General features: G+C 39.1%; 1 long non-coding RNA gene across 1 annotated transcript; it reads left to right on the plus strand.

The window, feature by feature from the left end:
* Positions 1–1480: 1480 nt before the first annotated feature.
* Positions 1481–15631, plus strand: LOC130169971 (uncharacterized). Its single transcript, XR_008827925.1, has 3 exons — positions 1481–1552; positions 1635–1770; positions 15556–15631. It is a non-coding gene; the product is annotated as an uncharacterized LOC130169971 (long non-coding RNA).
* Positions 15632–16377: the final 746 nt, after the last annotated feature.

The following is a 16377-nucleotide window of genomic DNA, read 5'->3' on the forward strand; positions in this document are numbered from 1 at the left end:
CTCTGTCAGCTTGATTTACTGCTAATAAAATACACTCTGTTGTACACTGCACTACATCTGTTGTATTATGTATTTTGACATTCTCTATACCTGAACCAGGAGCTGCAGTAGTGCTCTCCAGCTGCCATAGTGGAGGAAGACAAGTGTCAACATGAGTGTGTCATGATGATGGGCCTGGTATGAAAGGATAACATTAATATTTGTTGTGATTAATTGTTTTCTTAATTTTGAAGTCTATAAACTTAAAGAATTGAATTTAAATTTAAATCATCTTAATCATTATAAATAATTAATTCTTAAAGTCAATTTGGTTTAAACAAAGACATATTAGCATTGGCAATACATAGTTTGCCTAACTTAGCAGCGCCATTATTTGTTGTGGTACCCTTAATACCTGAACCAGGTGTTGCAGCAGAGTCATATGGGACAATTATAATGTAGGCTTCTCATAAATATAAAATGCACAACATGCAGGTACAGATAAGACAAAATAAATCATACTAGATAATATGCAAGTAGCCTACATGAAGACAACACAGTTAATTACTAAATTAAAATGTGTTTTTTTTATTGGCTGGAGTACAAGCAGTTAACTAGTTGTGAACACATTGTCTTATTAAACACAGTTTTGTCGCTAAACGTTCATCTTCAGCTAAATATGACCCAACTTAATATTACATTGAGCTTGTTTCTTCATCAACCTTCGCCTGTTTGTATTCTTTAAGACCTTGTCACTGTCCAGCTCACGTACCGTTGACTCACTGAGGGAAGGGGCCCCGCCCACGGGGCACAGGTTGCGTTGCGTACGTACGTCATTGTTGGATCAAACAAACGTAATTATCCTCGCTTGTCGCCCTGTCATACAACTCAGTAGCAAACTATAGCCTACTTTAGCAACAAGTACCAATTCATTGTAGATACGTTGGGTTGCCAGGTTTGACAGACAGGGAAGTTTTCATAGAACAAGCGACTGTAATTATAACCCTCATGCAGTTTATTTGTGCCTCTATCAGCATGATTTACTGCAAATGAAATACGCTCTACACATATAGTAGTAGAGTCATCTCAGGCAATTATGTGTGGGACAATTATAATGTACTGATAAATATAAAATGCACAACAAGCAGAGGAGATAAAACAAGACAAAAATCATACAAGGTAATATACAAGTAGCCTAGAGACACTTCATTTTCATTGCTACAGTGCACATGCATGTTGTTTTCTGTTTTACTCTGCCTCACATTTTAATGCACTCAGGTTTTTACACGATGTACATTCTTGTTTTTATGTTTTTCACTTGCTGTTTTCATCTTTCTGGCAGACATGATAAAATAAACTTTAGATGGTGGTTTAAAATGTAGGCTACATACCCAACACAGTTGTTCACGAAGTCGAGGACGAGCGCTACACTCACGTGACAAACTTAATCTGTACTTATATCCAACCCACCCTTTCACCTTTGCATTGCGGCCTGTTTGAGTTCCGGAAGCACCTGCCTGAATTATCCTGCTGCTTTTGAAAACATGTCAACATGTAACAAACACGTAAACAGGTAACATTCAAATACGCAAACTTTGTTGTGCTAGAAACAAGTAGCAGTAAAGTAGCTAATTTGCAGTTCAACTTGTCAACAGCCCGATGCTGCTGAACATGGAGGATGGAAACAACAAGCCGAAACGCCGGAGGGTTGATACTCACCTGCGCCAGCTGTGGACCACACACCCCCGCTGCTGTTGAGATGCTACAGGTGAGCTGCTTTACTTCTCCAAGGTAAGAATCTGCTGCTTGTGCGTTAGTATGCAAATTGCGAGTCTTGGCTTTGTTCAGTCAGTTTTTGTGGGCTTGATATTACAATATTTGTGAGGCTATAGTTACTGGTCTGTGCAGATTTGCTTGTTGTCAGTTGGCATCTGCTTGCCACATGCCAATTTTTCTTTTTCTGAAGTATCTTCATTGGAAGTCAGTGTGAATTGATTATTTTCGTGGCTAAACTTTTGTTGCTTGTCAAATGAATTCTGATGTTGTCGTGCTGTTGTTTTACGTGGTGGTGAATCCACATGAGTTGTCAACACAATATACATGAGTTTGTTTTGGTTTGGTTTGGTGGCATATTTGGTCCCAAGCTGTTGTCTTTTCGGCTGCCTAGTGTTTCACAAATTTGTGTCACTAGCATTTGGTAATATTATAATGGTTTTGTGGATGTCTCCTTCTGGTATTCCTTAATATCCAGCTCTGTGGTTAATGCTGTTGTTACATGCTGCTGCACTTATCTGAATATCCATGTACTGATGTTGCTGATGATGTGCTACAAGTTATTACATTAGAGGATACTGCTTGCTATCAGTCATAATTTTTAATGTACATGTTAATATTGTTTTGCTGCAAACCTGATATACATCATTCTGCACATCCACCCACATGTTATCAATGTTTTTGCACTGCTTTGCTGCACTGCTCATCCTCACACTCTGATGTAACACTGCTGCAAACATTTACAGATCCACGATATCATCCATAGGCTTGTGATGGGGTGTTTGTCTGACTTGCTGTCACCTTGGCAGCGACTGAAGTTTATACATGTGTGTGATGCTGATGGTGGCACCACAGCTGACAGTGACAGGCTGAGGCGCCTCTGTTTTTTATGTTTAATCGCCACTAAGACAGTTTCAGAAGATGTGAAATCTGCTATTTAGAACATAACACGTTGCGCAGAAAATGATCAACTTTGTTTTTTACCAGAGAAGTTTGAGCTCTGGAGTGACAGGATTTTTGGAGCCAGCATTTAGTGCCATTATGGTCTTGCATCAGTTGTTTTGCACCTTTTGCCTTTGCTCTGAGTTGGTAGTCTTCACCACATTATTTGCCAAATTGGTACTCATCATTCAGTCTTTTTTTCCTTATTTATTTTTCTCTTGTCTCCACTCATGTTTATTTTTTTGTGTGTGGCTGTGACAGGTAGTGCACAAGAACAAATCCTGCAGGGACATATAAAATATGTATGTAGGTAGGGAGTAATGTAACTCTATTTAATAACGAATGTAGAGTACTTTGATCTGCTACTAAGGTTATTGGGTTTCTTCCAGTTAATTACATCCTGAGATTGAAACAAGTAAGAACCTCATTAGGCATTAAAAAGATACCAGATTTTTATGTGTCGACTATTATTAATTTGCTGATTCTTAAAGGCCGTTGCAGTGATAAAAAGCCGTTTTCCCACAGTGGATACATAATCACATTAAAGAGCAAACCAGTTGGAGTCTTGCAGTCTCTCACAGACAGCTTTTAGTGATGGCTGACATGAAAAGCTGAGGTTATGATCAGGACAGCAGGAGGTGGATGGTCCCAGGACCCCTCATCTCGCTCTCCCCTGCAGTGTCCACGTCACCAGGGACTGGAGTCACCCCTGGGTGCAGTTGGACACTCTTAAGCTTTCACTGTTTAGGGGATGGGAGGCTTTTTTTTAATGGAAATAGGGAAGTGCTGTCTCTACAAACCGGCAATGATGAGAATGACCGCAGTATGTGAGAGGTTTTAACCTCTTTGCTTTAGCTTCTGGTCTACAGTCAGTCTCTTCATGCTAAAATCTTATAAGGCTATATTTTCATCTTTTATCATATAATTTCTTTATTGCAGTATGTCTAATTTCTTTTTACATTTTAAGAAATTATAATATAGTTGGTGACAGAGGATTTGACATTTTATTCTTTTATTGTATCTTGACACTTTTATGGGAAAACTGGTTAAAAGAATTAATGCAATCTTTACATTTTAGTAAACAGTAATTCATTGGGGGTGTGAAGTAGGCACATATATACACTTTGCTTTTAGATCTCATCTTAAAACGTTTTACAGAAAGACTTATCTTAACTCGCACTTCTCAATCTTTTGGCTTTTTCTATTTTTTTTCCTCTATTTTTTGACTTGTGAAATATGAGGATGAATACAGACAATCATTTGCTCTCCCATCAGTCCATGGCAGAATAAATCTGCCAAAATAAAATGCACCAAAATATGTAGTTTCAAGCCGACAAGGCAGCAGCTGCGAGAGGGTTCCTATAGGTTCAGTTTAGTCAGAACTCTGTGGCATATTCTGTAAGTGAGATGTGCAAAACAAATACACATCTGAATGAAACTTCAAAATGAAATTCAATATATTCCGATGTGTGAATGTAATCTTAAAGAGATCTGTGGATTTGTGCATTAAACCCAAAAACTCTTATGAATCACCTCAGAAAACTTGACTTCTTGGTCTCATTAACAACATCAGTCTCTCCATCTTCTTTCTCATTAAGCTCAGCAGGTTGGAGCAGCCTGTCAGTGCCTATGCTGTCTGCTTGACATTTTGTTTCTCAGCAAACCTTTTTTTTTTTTTTTTTTTTTTTTTCTAGTTTACACTGTGGTAATTGGAGTTTGTCTCTCATGCTGGTGCCAACAGAGCTCCTTAAACAAAACACCACAATACAGAACTCAGACATTGTCTGGCTTTACCTTCAGTCAGTCAGCATAGCCATTGTTCTTTGTCTTATTCACATAGATATGCAGTTACACACACACACACACACACACACACACATACACACTGCAGAGTTTAAGTTTCATTTAAGAATATCAATGGGAAGTTCCCCTTCTATATCATACTTTCCAACAAGGCTAGTGGGTCAAAAATGGACACATAAAAAGATAAAAAGGATTCTGTATATTTAACCAAATTACATAAAAGCTTAAATGGATTTGTGATGAAACCCCAAGCTCAAAAACCATGTCTGTGAAATCCATCATGGTTTTCACAAGCTTTCCCTGGCGATTAGTATTGGCTAGAGCGTTGGCGTTCACTACAAAATCAAAACCATATTCATTCTGGCCAGACACGCTTGTGTGCTCGCAGAAAGTGTCTCAGTTGCTCACCCCGTGATTTATAAACGTTTATCTCACCACAGCGGCCGAATCAAAGGCCTGGGAAAAGGGAACAAATTAACAGAAAGGTATTTAGCTTTTCTAAGGGACCTAATTTTAAAAACCGCAGTATTCATAAAGCCACAGTGCATAATTATGTTTTTATAGCTGTATAAACTATAATGTTACCTTGTAATTTCATGGTTACAAACGTAGCAATTTGGAGACCCCAGTTTTGCTTTGGCTTTGTTTGTTTGCATTTTTGCGTAAGAAGTTATGCATGTTTTTGAAAACTGAGCTCTAATTTTCACAGGATGTGGGATTTTTTATTTTTTTTTTATTTTTTATAAATGTTACATGTTGTGACTAAAAATCGCATGAATCCTGGAGCAACAGGTGTGCAGTGAATGTTGGCAGGAGGTTTGGCAAGTCATATAAGCCTGAAACTGTTGATTATACTCTGCTGCCTGTATAACAATCTGCAGTGGTGCTGTGACTCTAGACTGGGACAAATGAAAAGGTTTCACCCTAACAAGCACCATGTAGCCTACTATCAGTCATACTGTATGAAATAGGAAATGTTTCAGCCACAGTACAATGGCTCTACATGCCTGTTGTGGCTGAATGGACAGACAGTTGGGATCAGGAAATGTGACTTTACATGTACGTATATACTATGAGATGATAAAAATTTGGCAGCTGTCAGAGATTTTGACATACCGTTTGTGGAAATATCTGGTAGTTTCTTTATATAAAATTTTATAGTAATCTTTAGGGCACCAGTACAGATTATTATTTTATTAATCTGTAAGTTATTTTATTTCAGTTAACTGAGTAATTCTTTAATGGAATATCAGAAAATAATGAAAAATGCCCATCCATCACAATTTCACACTGTTTCAGGTGACATAGTCTAACTGAAACTGGGAGTTCAGAACATCTGATAATGATATATGGGCTTGTATTTTTTTAACCAACATATGACATTCGAAATGGGTCCATTAGATTTGTTTGTTTGTTTTTTCATTAAGATACTTACCGCATGTGACATTTTATAGTTGAATAATCAGCTTGATAGTGCTCTCGGGTGGACAAACTAGCCGGGTCAATTTATTGCTCTAGCTCGACAAGGTGATTGTAACTAATAGTTCAAACCTGAAAAGATACTCAATTTACAATGATACAAACGAGAAGAAATTATTAAATCACCACATCCGAGAAGATGAAACGAGCAAATCTTTTGGCATTTTGTTCGATAAATTCAATCACTGATCAATATGAACAACTGCCCATTAACTAACTATAACTAAATCATATTTACTATAAATCATTTCAGCAGTTTTTGAGTTTTTGATCCTGTGTTTTAAAACAAAAAAATGTTGTATACTTACATGCCACAGTACAGTATGCTGTATGGTTTAATGTGGAACTGAAATGTTCCAGAGAAAGTTTCAGTATTTCCAACCTTGTTACAGTTCAACTTCTGCTACAGATGAGTGACAGTCGCTAAGAGGCAACAGGATGACTCATGCAGTGTGGCAGTTGTTTTCAACAGGTGCAGGTACATTTTGTCAACCATAGTATGTAAGTGAAAATGTGAAGGACGAAAACAGCGTGGGCTTCTACCAACTCTACTGTAAAAACTCAATTTGAACTCCATCATTTCTTGTATTTCTTCCCTTACACAAACATCAAAGGCTGCCTCTATCTACATTACTCTGCTTGTATTGACTGGGATTACTTATGGATTATGCTGATGGACGTGTGGATGGAAATTTCTCACATAAATTTGAACTGTGGCTGTTTTTGTGCTCCACAGGCTTCCACTGCTTTTACATGCAAGCTATTAAAAGTGGTACAATTTGCCAAGGCAATATTCCTCTGATATTATTCCCATGAACTCAGTGTAATCATTTAAGAGCTCTGAAAATAAATAAAATGTAATGAAAGCTGATCTGATTGTTTCAACGTGACATGAGGTAATGGTTAAAAAGATGACTCTGTAAGAAGGTAGCCACTGCTGTTCTTATCATAGTGGGGCAGTTATTCCACCATCAGGGAGCAAAGACTGAGCAGCCACATTAGAGTTGTGTAATGGTGGCATTATTTCTTCGGGCTGAGGCTTCACTGGTTCCCTCTTGGCCATGTAAGACAGGTGCTCTAGTTTCAACCTTGGCAGCCTGAGCTCAAACATAAATAATGGCCTTTAAGTGCACCTCAATTGTTGCAATAATTCATGCCAAATGCAGTGAGAATATGGGTTTCTTTTTTTTTCCCGAAATAATGGTGGAGCTCTAAAAGGCCTTTAAACCTGGGTAGGCGGTGTAGATGCAGAGAGGAGAGCAGCAGGGAAGCATAATCAGCCAAATGTAGACTGTATACAACTGTCTATGCGATTAATGTGACATTTGAATATATTTGTGGGTGTTTGGTACAGAAACAGATTGTGCTTTACTGTCAGACAGGCAGAATTTGAGATAAGCAACACATTTGTTGGCATTAATGTATAATTAATACATGTACATCGAGTACAAGTCTTTACATTATTGTATGTATTTAGTAAATGTTCATACACTCACAATAACCACTACAACAAATGACATCTATATAGAAGTTCAGCATGTTTAACTGGTTATACTATAAATAAGAAGGACAAATGCATCAGAAGAGAGAACAACATGAGATAGAAAACACATGCATTGATGTATAAAACAACAATTACTGTTACGTTTATAATCGTCAGTATTCTAATTAATTTTGATAGAGATTATCAGTCATTACATCCAGCCTTACCAGAAAGTATCAAAGTCTCAACTCTCAACAATGTCTGCCAAGAAAGAGTACCTGCCCATGTCCAGCAGGGGGGGATAGGTCACTGCTTGATTGGGCTGTGACTGCTTCACCTTGAATTTAAATTTCAAGTGTCCCTCTTCCACTGGATGAGAAGTAGTCATAGCATGAGTTTAATACAGATACAGAATAAAGATTTAAATCAAGACACAAATTCAACTCTGATGTTATATCCACACTGCACCTGCATTAGAGAAGAAGAAACAAAAAAAAGACATTTGTTGTAGTTTTACTGCTGTGTGTACAGGTATACTAGGCAAAAAAAGCTTGAATGATTGTATAACACATCACACAGTGGTGTTCTTGCCGTTTATTGGAGCCTTTATCAGTTGTGTGTCTGGGTAGTCTCCAGCAGAGAGTGTTAAAGCAGCTGTGGGAAAGCAGAGGTGAGCTGGAGAGGTCGTAAATCTTCCTCAGCTCACAATAGTGTTGGCTCACTGACCAAGTGACACGACTTCAAAGAGAGAACCCCTGTCTTCAAATGAACTTGTTGCCTTCACTGATGCAGGTTTAGCTTGGCCAGCTGTTTCAAGTGTGTGTGTGTGTGTGTGTGTGTGTGTGTGTGTGTGTGTGTGTGTGTGTGTGTGTGTGTGTGTGTGTGTGTGTGTGTGTGTGTGTGTGTGTGTGTGTGTGTGTGTGTGTGTGTGTGTGTGTGTGTGTGTCTTGAGATTGACATCAGTGGGCCACCAACCAGGAGCAATGACTGACACCTTTTGGATGACGCTGTCGTGTGTGTGTGTGTGATTTTACTTACCAGTCTAGAAGAAGTGTTTGCAAGCTCAGCATCAAACGTCATTCCTTTACTCACCAAGAGCTGTCTCCAGGGGTGGAAAGCAACACCAATGTTAACTCTTGTCTCTATCACGTCTTTTTGTCTACTGGTTAGCACGCTAACCAGCTAACCCCGGCCCGTCTTGTCTCTTTCCGATAGCGACTCACTGCAGCCTCCAATCTGCCCTGAAGACCAAGTGCTGCTCAGAGGACGAATTCTAACTTTTGCCTTGTAAATGCAATGATGGCCGAAGCTCTTGTAACTATAACCACCACTCTCTTTAAACCACATTCAAAAATATACAAATAACCCCTTTGAACCAAATCGATATGAAAATCAGCTTGCTTAAGAGGTAATTATCACGCTTAATATCATATGTGTGTTTGTTGTTTTCAAAATTGCTTGCAAGAACTGTCGTTCCAAAAGACATCTAAAACGACTCTTTGGAAAAAGGTCACTGGAAAATTGCATATGTGATGAATTCAGCAGGAAAAAAACTGCTTGAATCTCACTGTTCTCAGGCAGAAACTAAGTTTAAATTCTCGCTCCAGAACAGAATAGTAAAATCTATAAAATATGTAATAAAATGTAGGGATGGAAGCACATTTTTGTGCCATTTTGTTTCCTAGCACAGAGTCACACCCACTGGAAAGGCACAAAATAATATCTTAAAAAGGACTGCAGCATGAGCTTGGACATCTCATGAAAGTCTGTGATTGGCTGCTGAAAAGAAAAAGGCGTTTTCTCAAGAAAGTTTGTGGGAAAATACTTCTCAAAAGATTATAGGCAACCTTGGCAGAGGATACAGAAGCTGAATACAATGGATCCCTTTGGTTTTACACGCTGACACAAGAATTTGCGGAACAGTTTTTCTTTTCACAATGCATAATATATTTATATAATGTGTTTTTGCATTCTTTTAAGAAACAAATTAACCCGTCTGCAGAAAAAGCCCAAACACCCTTATGAGGTGTCGTTGTTCCTCTAAAGGGACATCTCACTTTAACACGTGTACAGTCTGACTTCCACTTATTGTGAAAGCAGTCCAGGCTGATCATGTGTCAGAGGGCCTGCAGGGTGTTTGAGCATTCCAGTAACAGCAACGTCCCTCCAGTATCTTCCTGTATTACTCTTTCTTCATGGGATCTGTCCTTGTGCTAACTTTGAGCTGTATACTTTACCATCAGTCTTTCACCCACCGGCTCTTGTCTCACCCCTCTCTTCTCTTTCCTCCTCTCTCTCTCTCTCTCTCGCTCTCTCTCTCGCTCTCTTCCCATCTCTCGTGTTGGTTGTCTTTCCGTGTCAGAGACTAAGCAAACAGAGTCGTGTGTGAGCGGCCTCATAACTCCCCGTTCCTGAGAGACTGGGAGCTCTCAGACGAGCACAGCTGTGTCTTCATTTGTCGGTCATGTTCGGCATTCCCCAGATATCTCCAGGAGGCTCCTGGGCTTTTTCTGTGTTCTGGTTTGACCTTGTGCCCTGTGAAAGGCTGTGTGGAGGGGAAGCAAAGTGGGCACGTTTTCAGGTACGGTTATGAGGTGGATGGACACATGAGATGCATTGCTCAAGAAAAAGTAGGGCTGGACGATGTGGTTGAAATCAGCAAGGCAATAAATCACATGTAACCTGATTACCTTAAGCTATCAAATCTTTATATAAACCAGTGAAAATAACTGAAACAAATAATCGATTATCAAGTAACTTGTTGATTATTTTTCTGCACTGACTATTTGCTTCAGCTCTAAAACTGATCAAATTGTTGTTGAATGTAATGACTTATGTTCCCCTGTTTTGCATTACACCAGACCAAACTTTTGACACGTGAAACAACAACTCATGTAACTCATTTTGTTACTCTTAATAGTCGACAGAAGTTTGGGAAACGTGAACATCATATAATCATATCATCATAATATAATTCCACGGAAAGTCGTTAAGTGAAAATGCTGAATTTAGGGCTGAAACTACCAATTATTTCATTATCAATCAAGATGACTAGTATTTATGTGTTCATTATTGCCTGAAAAGTACACTCAAACCTGTAATTGATTATCAAAATAGCTGGAGATTATTTCTATGCTGACTAATTGAATATTTAACCTAATGTTCAAAGTCTAACTGAATCATCACTCAACTCTAGATGAGAGTCTGCAGCTCAAACAGCATGAGAGCAAGAGAGAGAATAGGAAGGCCATGTTGTTGCAGCAGAGCTAACAAAAAGAAAAGGAAAACGAAAGAGAAGAGAAAGGCAAAGTGATAAAGCAGAGCGCAGATGGTATGTGTGAAGAGATGGGAGTGAAGAAGGAAAGAGAAAGCGAGGAGACCTGTCCATGTCGGTCTCCTGGCTAACACAGATATCAGCGGGAGGCCAGCATGTGTTTTCTTCAGCTTAACCAAAGGAGGTTTGCACTCCCCCTGCTCCCTCTTCCTCCCCCTCCCTTTTCCTCCCCTACTTGCAGATCCCCTTGACCCCTCTTCTCTTTCACCTTGCAGGCGTGAATCATCAGACACGCACACATCTCTATCCGCACCCTTCTTCCTACTCGCTCCTCTATTCTCACTTCTGTCTCTTTCTATCTTTTTCTTTTACTTGTTCACTCTCTTCCTCAATGGTTCAGAATTGGGGTCTCTCTTCCTTACTCTCTCTCTCTCTCGTTCTGTCTTTATCACTTTCTCTCATCTGTTTCTTGGTGCATCTGGCGAACATGAGCTGTGGAAAGACAACAGACAAGTAATGGGAGAAGTGTGTGGGCGAGTGTGTGTGTGTGTGTGTGTGTGTGTGGGGGAGGCTGTGTACATCTGCATGTGTGTGCATATGCACAGATGACAAAGTCAACTGCACGTCTTTGTCAGCTAAAACCCATCTGAAAGTATTTTCATATGAGCTTTTGGTTCTGTACCGACACTGAACCAACACCCACAAAACCACTGACACTTGAGTCGCTAAGCTGTCCAACACGACTGCTGAAATCTCTCAATATGCACCAATGTGTCTTAATATCATGAACATGCTCTGCATTTCAAGAGCTGGCAAGGAAGCCTGGTGGTTGGGTCCGTCTGTCCTGTAAAACGAAGACCGATTGAAGAAGACAGATTTGATCCCCTTAACAGCAAGTGTGTCCATCTGTCTTGGTCTCAGCAACAACTGCACAGAATCAGACAGAAACGTACCGGTTGATTTGTCAGGTGACTGTCGTCATTCCTACATAAGTTCTCATAACTTAAAATGGTTTATGGTTTATCGATGCAGACTGTGTTTGTCTTAGATTACTTTTATATGTCTTGTTATTCAATTAGGGATGGTTTCAACAGCCAGGTCTATTTTGAGCCGAAAATACCTGGATGTAACATCTCTCTCTCTCTCTCTCTCTCTCTCTCTCTCTCTCTCTCTCTCTCTCTCTCTCTCTCTCTCTCTCTCTCTCTCTCTCTCTCTCTCTCTCTCTCTCTCTCTCTCTGTAAGTACAGATTGTGAACTATAAGACTCATTTATACTCAGTGATAGTACTCTGTGTTCATTTCGTCCAAATTTGTGTTGTCCAAAATCTGTTTACTGAAAGATTACGGATACGGACGAAACGCAGCAGTACCACTGGAAATCGCGGGGGCAGTGTAGCCAATAGATTACGTGAGACACGACCAAAGGACACGATGAAGAAATTTTAGAAATGAAAAGAACTTTCTTATAAAATACATTACTAGACCTCTGCCACTATCACCATGTTTATCATTGTCAGAAACCTTTGACTCTGTGTTTTCCTCTGTGGTATTGCTTGACATCCATGCAAATGTAAATGAGTCACTGAAGTACGTAGGCAGTACGGGTTACATCTATTTTCGTACGTAAAGAAAGCATAAATGAGCCCAACATGCATTTAAAGTGCTCTGAGTGCTTTATGAAATGCAGGCCATTTATGAAATACGATCTTATTTAGCTTGTTCAGTGTCAATGTTTAGGCATCCCTTGTACATATGAAACCTCAAGTACCATCATACCCACACCAGATTATCAAGATGCAGCAGGAGATTATCTGACAAGCTGTTGCAAGTACAAATAGCTGAGACCCTTCTCAAATCTGTGAATTGTATGTTCAGTATAATAACATGACAGTGAATTAGGTCAGCTCCAAACTTACCTCTGCACTTTGACTCTGGCTGTATGAATAACTTCCAAGATGTTATGACTATAGGGCTGCAAAAGTTTGTTTTTTCACTATTGATTAAAGAGAGATTACTCTCTTGATTCATTGTTTGGTCTGTAACATATCAGGAAAAAATGCCCATCACAACTTCTAGAGAGTTTTGAGAAAAGTTTAGTTTATTATATCAGAACAGCAAATATTCACATTTTCAAGTTTTTGCTTAAATGCATCAGATGTTTAATTATTCATTACAATTGTTGCAGATTAATTTTCTGCTGTGCAACTAATTGATTTATCAAATTGTTTCATGTCTAAGTCACTGCATTATATTTCAGTTATATTTCATTTTAAAACACTCTACCACCTCTTATGGGAAAAAAGATCCCTTGTATTAGAGTATATATTCATCATGGATAAATTGTAAAGTTTAGGGTTAAATCGAACGACCTACTAATGACACTGGCACCGTAATTGATTATCTTTGTAGACAAAGGTGATCAGTCAAAACAGGTATTTTTTTTCCAACAGAATTTTTCAGTATCAGGAAGTAATGTTATCTGAAGCGATGGGTTTTAAAGGGATCATTGCTCTGACACTTCTTTGTTAAACTCTTCACACTGTGACTTTTGAGCTCGAGCATATGAAGTGTTAGGTTGTATAAGACAGTGTTCAACTTTTGCATTTCGCATATTAACCTTCCATGGCCATGTGCTGCTAATGAATGGTGGGTTTGTGGTTCAGACCAGGCAGATGCCAAGTCCTGGATGTGCAGAGCCTGCCAGTGACCATCGGTCTAGCTACACTGTTTAGCCCCGCTGCGAGGAAATATGACCACCTGATGGTCTAATTCGCTAAAAACTAACATCTGTCAAGCTAAAACATAGTCTGAAGTGTAAACACACGAAGTTTGTATTGGGTTCTGTTGGAGGCAGCCTGGTGGTTTGTACTTTCAGCACACCTACAGAACAGCACAAGCCACCGACCACATCTCGACCATCTCTGGCCTCACTTTGCCTGAGGTTTCCCCTTGAAGTACCTTTGCTAGCACCTTGCAAGCCGCAAAACACTAACTGACTTGGGGAAGTGACAAATTGAGGGGTTTTGGCAGTCTGCTGGCGGTAGAACATGCCTGTTTACATGGGAGAATCCCACAGAACCACAGACATGTCTCTGACAGCCAATGAGAGAGCAGGAGAGGAGTGACTGGAAGGAGAGCTGCAGGAAGAATGAAGGAGGGAGAAAATAAAAGAGGGAAAGAGGAAATTGAACCTGTTTCTGCCGAGATGTACAAGAAACGTCGGCAGGTCCCAGAATGCACATGCCTTTCCCAAAAACATTGTTCTAGTGACTTGCAACTCGACATTCAGTCTAATTCTCATTAATATTTTGGCAAATATTAGATTGATTGCCATACATTTTGGTTCAGAAATTCATGATTCCCAGATAATGAATCTTACCAACTTTGGTGAGTCCCTGACTTCTTTTCTGAGTGCGTCAGCGACTATTTGATGGATTATCATGAAATTTGGATCAGTCATGTCCCCCTCAGGATACATTACAACAATATATCCATCTAGCACTAATATCTGGTCAGAATTAATTTACATTGGTCCAATGCTTTGGTTTATGATGAAATACCTGCAAAAGTTATGACATTCCCATCAGCCTCAGCTGTACTTTGTGTTTAGTGTTATTTAGCAAATGTTAGCATGGTAACATGCTGAATTAAGATGGTAAGATTGTAATCAAATGCAATTATTCCTCTTCTGCCAGGCTTTAACTTTTTTTTTTTTAATATATACTTTTTACAACAGACTTCTTCAAACCAATAAATTACTGAAGCCATTGTCTTTAGCCTGTGTGTTGAGCTGGCTGTGGAGCGAGGGCTCAGGTTTCTTTGCAAAGACAAAACCTTAAGATGCTCTGACAGAAACGTCTGACAGAGGAGAAATCCTATCCTGCACATGTCATTGTAGTTCAGGAATATTATATGATTTAGAGGGTGGGGAGCACAGGGCTATGGAAACACAGAACACAGTGGCAGGGCACACAAAGGACGCCTGTTCTTTCACAAAGGAAACTTTGTTGGCATTTTCTCAGTGCCTTGGAGAAAACTAAAGAATAAACAACAGTTTGCTGTCCACTGCCTCTGACGTGATTGTGTTTCAACAGCTCTTCCAAAATGGAAATGGGTTGGATTTAGATTCATCCGAGGCAAATCTCAGCTTGATGCTCTATTTGGTCAACAACTCTATGGCTTCATTGTGAAATTCAGGGGTAAACTCCACAACAATCACAAAAGACAGCCAAGCGGTTGAGGCTTAAATCTGTTTGTGACATCTGAATGTAATTTTCAGAGGGTCGCCGCTCTGTCTCCACTTGTCCATCTCTTTTCTTTCAAAATACTCACACATGAAAAGCTGTATTGGAGAATTTTAATAGTGTATGGTGTTGCTGACTAAATAAATAAATGAAATAAAGCATTTTCACATATTCCATTTCTTCTACCTTTTTTAAAAAAAAAAAAAAAAAAAGTTTTTATCAATTTCTTATCCAAAACAAAATGACAAACACAACCTCTTTTGAATTTATTGTTTAGCTAAGAGAACACAGACAAATTAATTATGCAGGGATTTAAAAATGAGAGATTTTTATTGTGAATTAATTGTAATTTGCAAAGTAACATGCTGAACATTGAGTTTGAAAGTTCTGTTGATTACTTATTTTGGTTGTAATCTGTAAAACATTCACATCTCCACATTATTCCCTTTTGCCAGAGGCAAGAGAAAAGTTTCATTTGAGCAAAGCTCCATAGGAAATTAATTAGATGAGATGGAAAATGTAGAAAAGATGCACATGATGTTCTCCAGGCTGATTTTCTGGGGATCATATCTGTTCCAGGAACTGATACTGATACAGTGTGAGTCCACTGCTGCGCCATCCCATTCATCAACCTTCGAATAGAAAAGAGGAATACAAAAGGAACACTGTCAGAACACACACTTTCAACAGCTGAACAAGCTACACCTGTGTCAGTGAAGGCAACACGTTCATTTGAAGACAGGGGCTCTGTCTTTGAAGAAGTGTCACGAAGCAAACAAAGCAAGTGGTCTGAGGGGGCTTTATATGACCTCTGTGTTCCTACAACCGCCTCACACTGTTGGTGACGCCGCAGCAGGAAAACCAGGAAGAGCTGCCACTTTAGAAACCAAACATTTAGCGTCTTCCAAAGTTATAGTAGGGACAACAGTACATGGAAATAAGTTCTTAAGTAGTTTTCTTCAACTGTGACTGTAGCAGATGCCAAAAGAATAAAAGGGGTAAAGATTTGTGGTTGTGGAGTCCTGCTTTCTTTAGACAGAAGCTCACTGGATCCTGCTGAGAGGACAGTTTGTACTCGCGTGGGAGGTTCATTATTGACCTTTAGGAATGCATAATTGTGATAATATATTCTGCACTTTCTTCATTATTATTGATTTGTCCCCTCATGTGGTTGGACGCCCACATACGACACCAAACATAATACTATCAATTGGACAAATAGAACAAATCCACAGAGTCACTTAGTTGAAATTCCAATTTATATACCTACGTCAACAAACTTTATCATAGCTGAATGAGTAGTTGTAATAATGAGAAAAATGTCATATGCATGAAAGTATCTCAAGAAAACAAATTTCTGCAGAATAATCATTTTAATTTACTTTACATGTGTAGGCTACT

This window comes from Seriola aureovittata, chromosome 5 (assembly GCF_021018895.1).
Source record: "Seriola aureovittata isolate HTS-2021-v1 ecotype China chromosome 5, ASM2101889v1, whole genome shotgun sequence".
Taxonomy (NCBI): Eukaryota; Metazoa; Chordata; class Actinopteri; order Carangiformes; family Carangidae; genus Seriola; species Seriola aureovittata.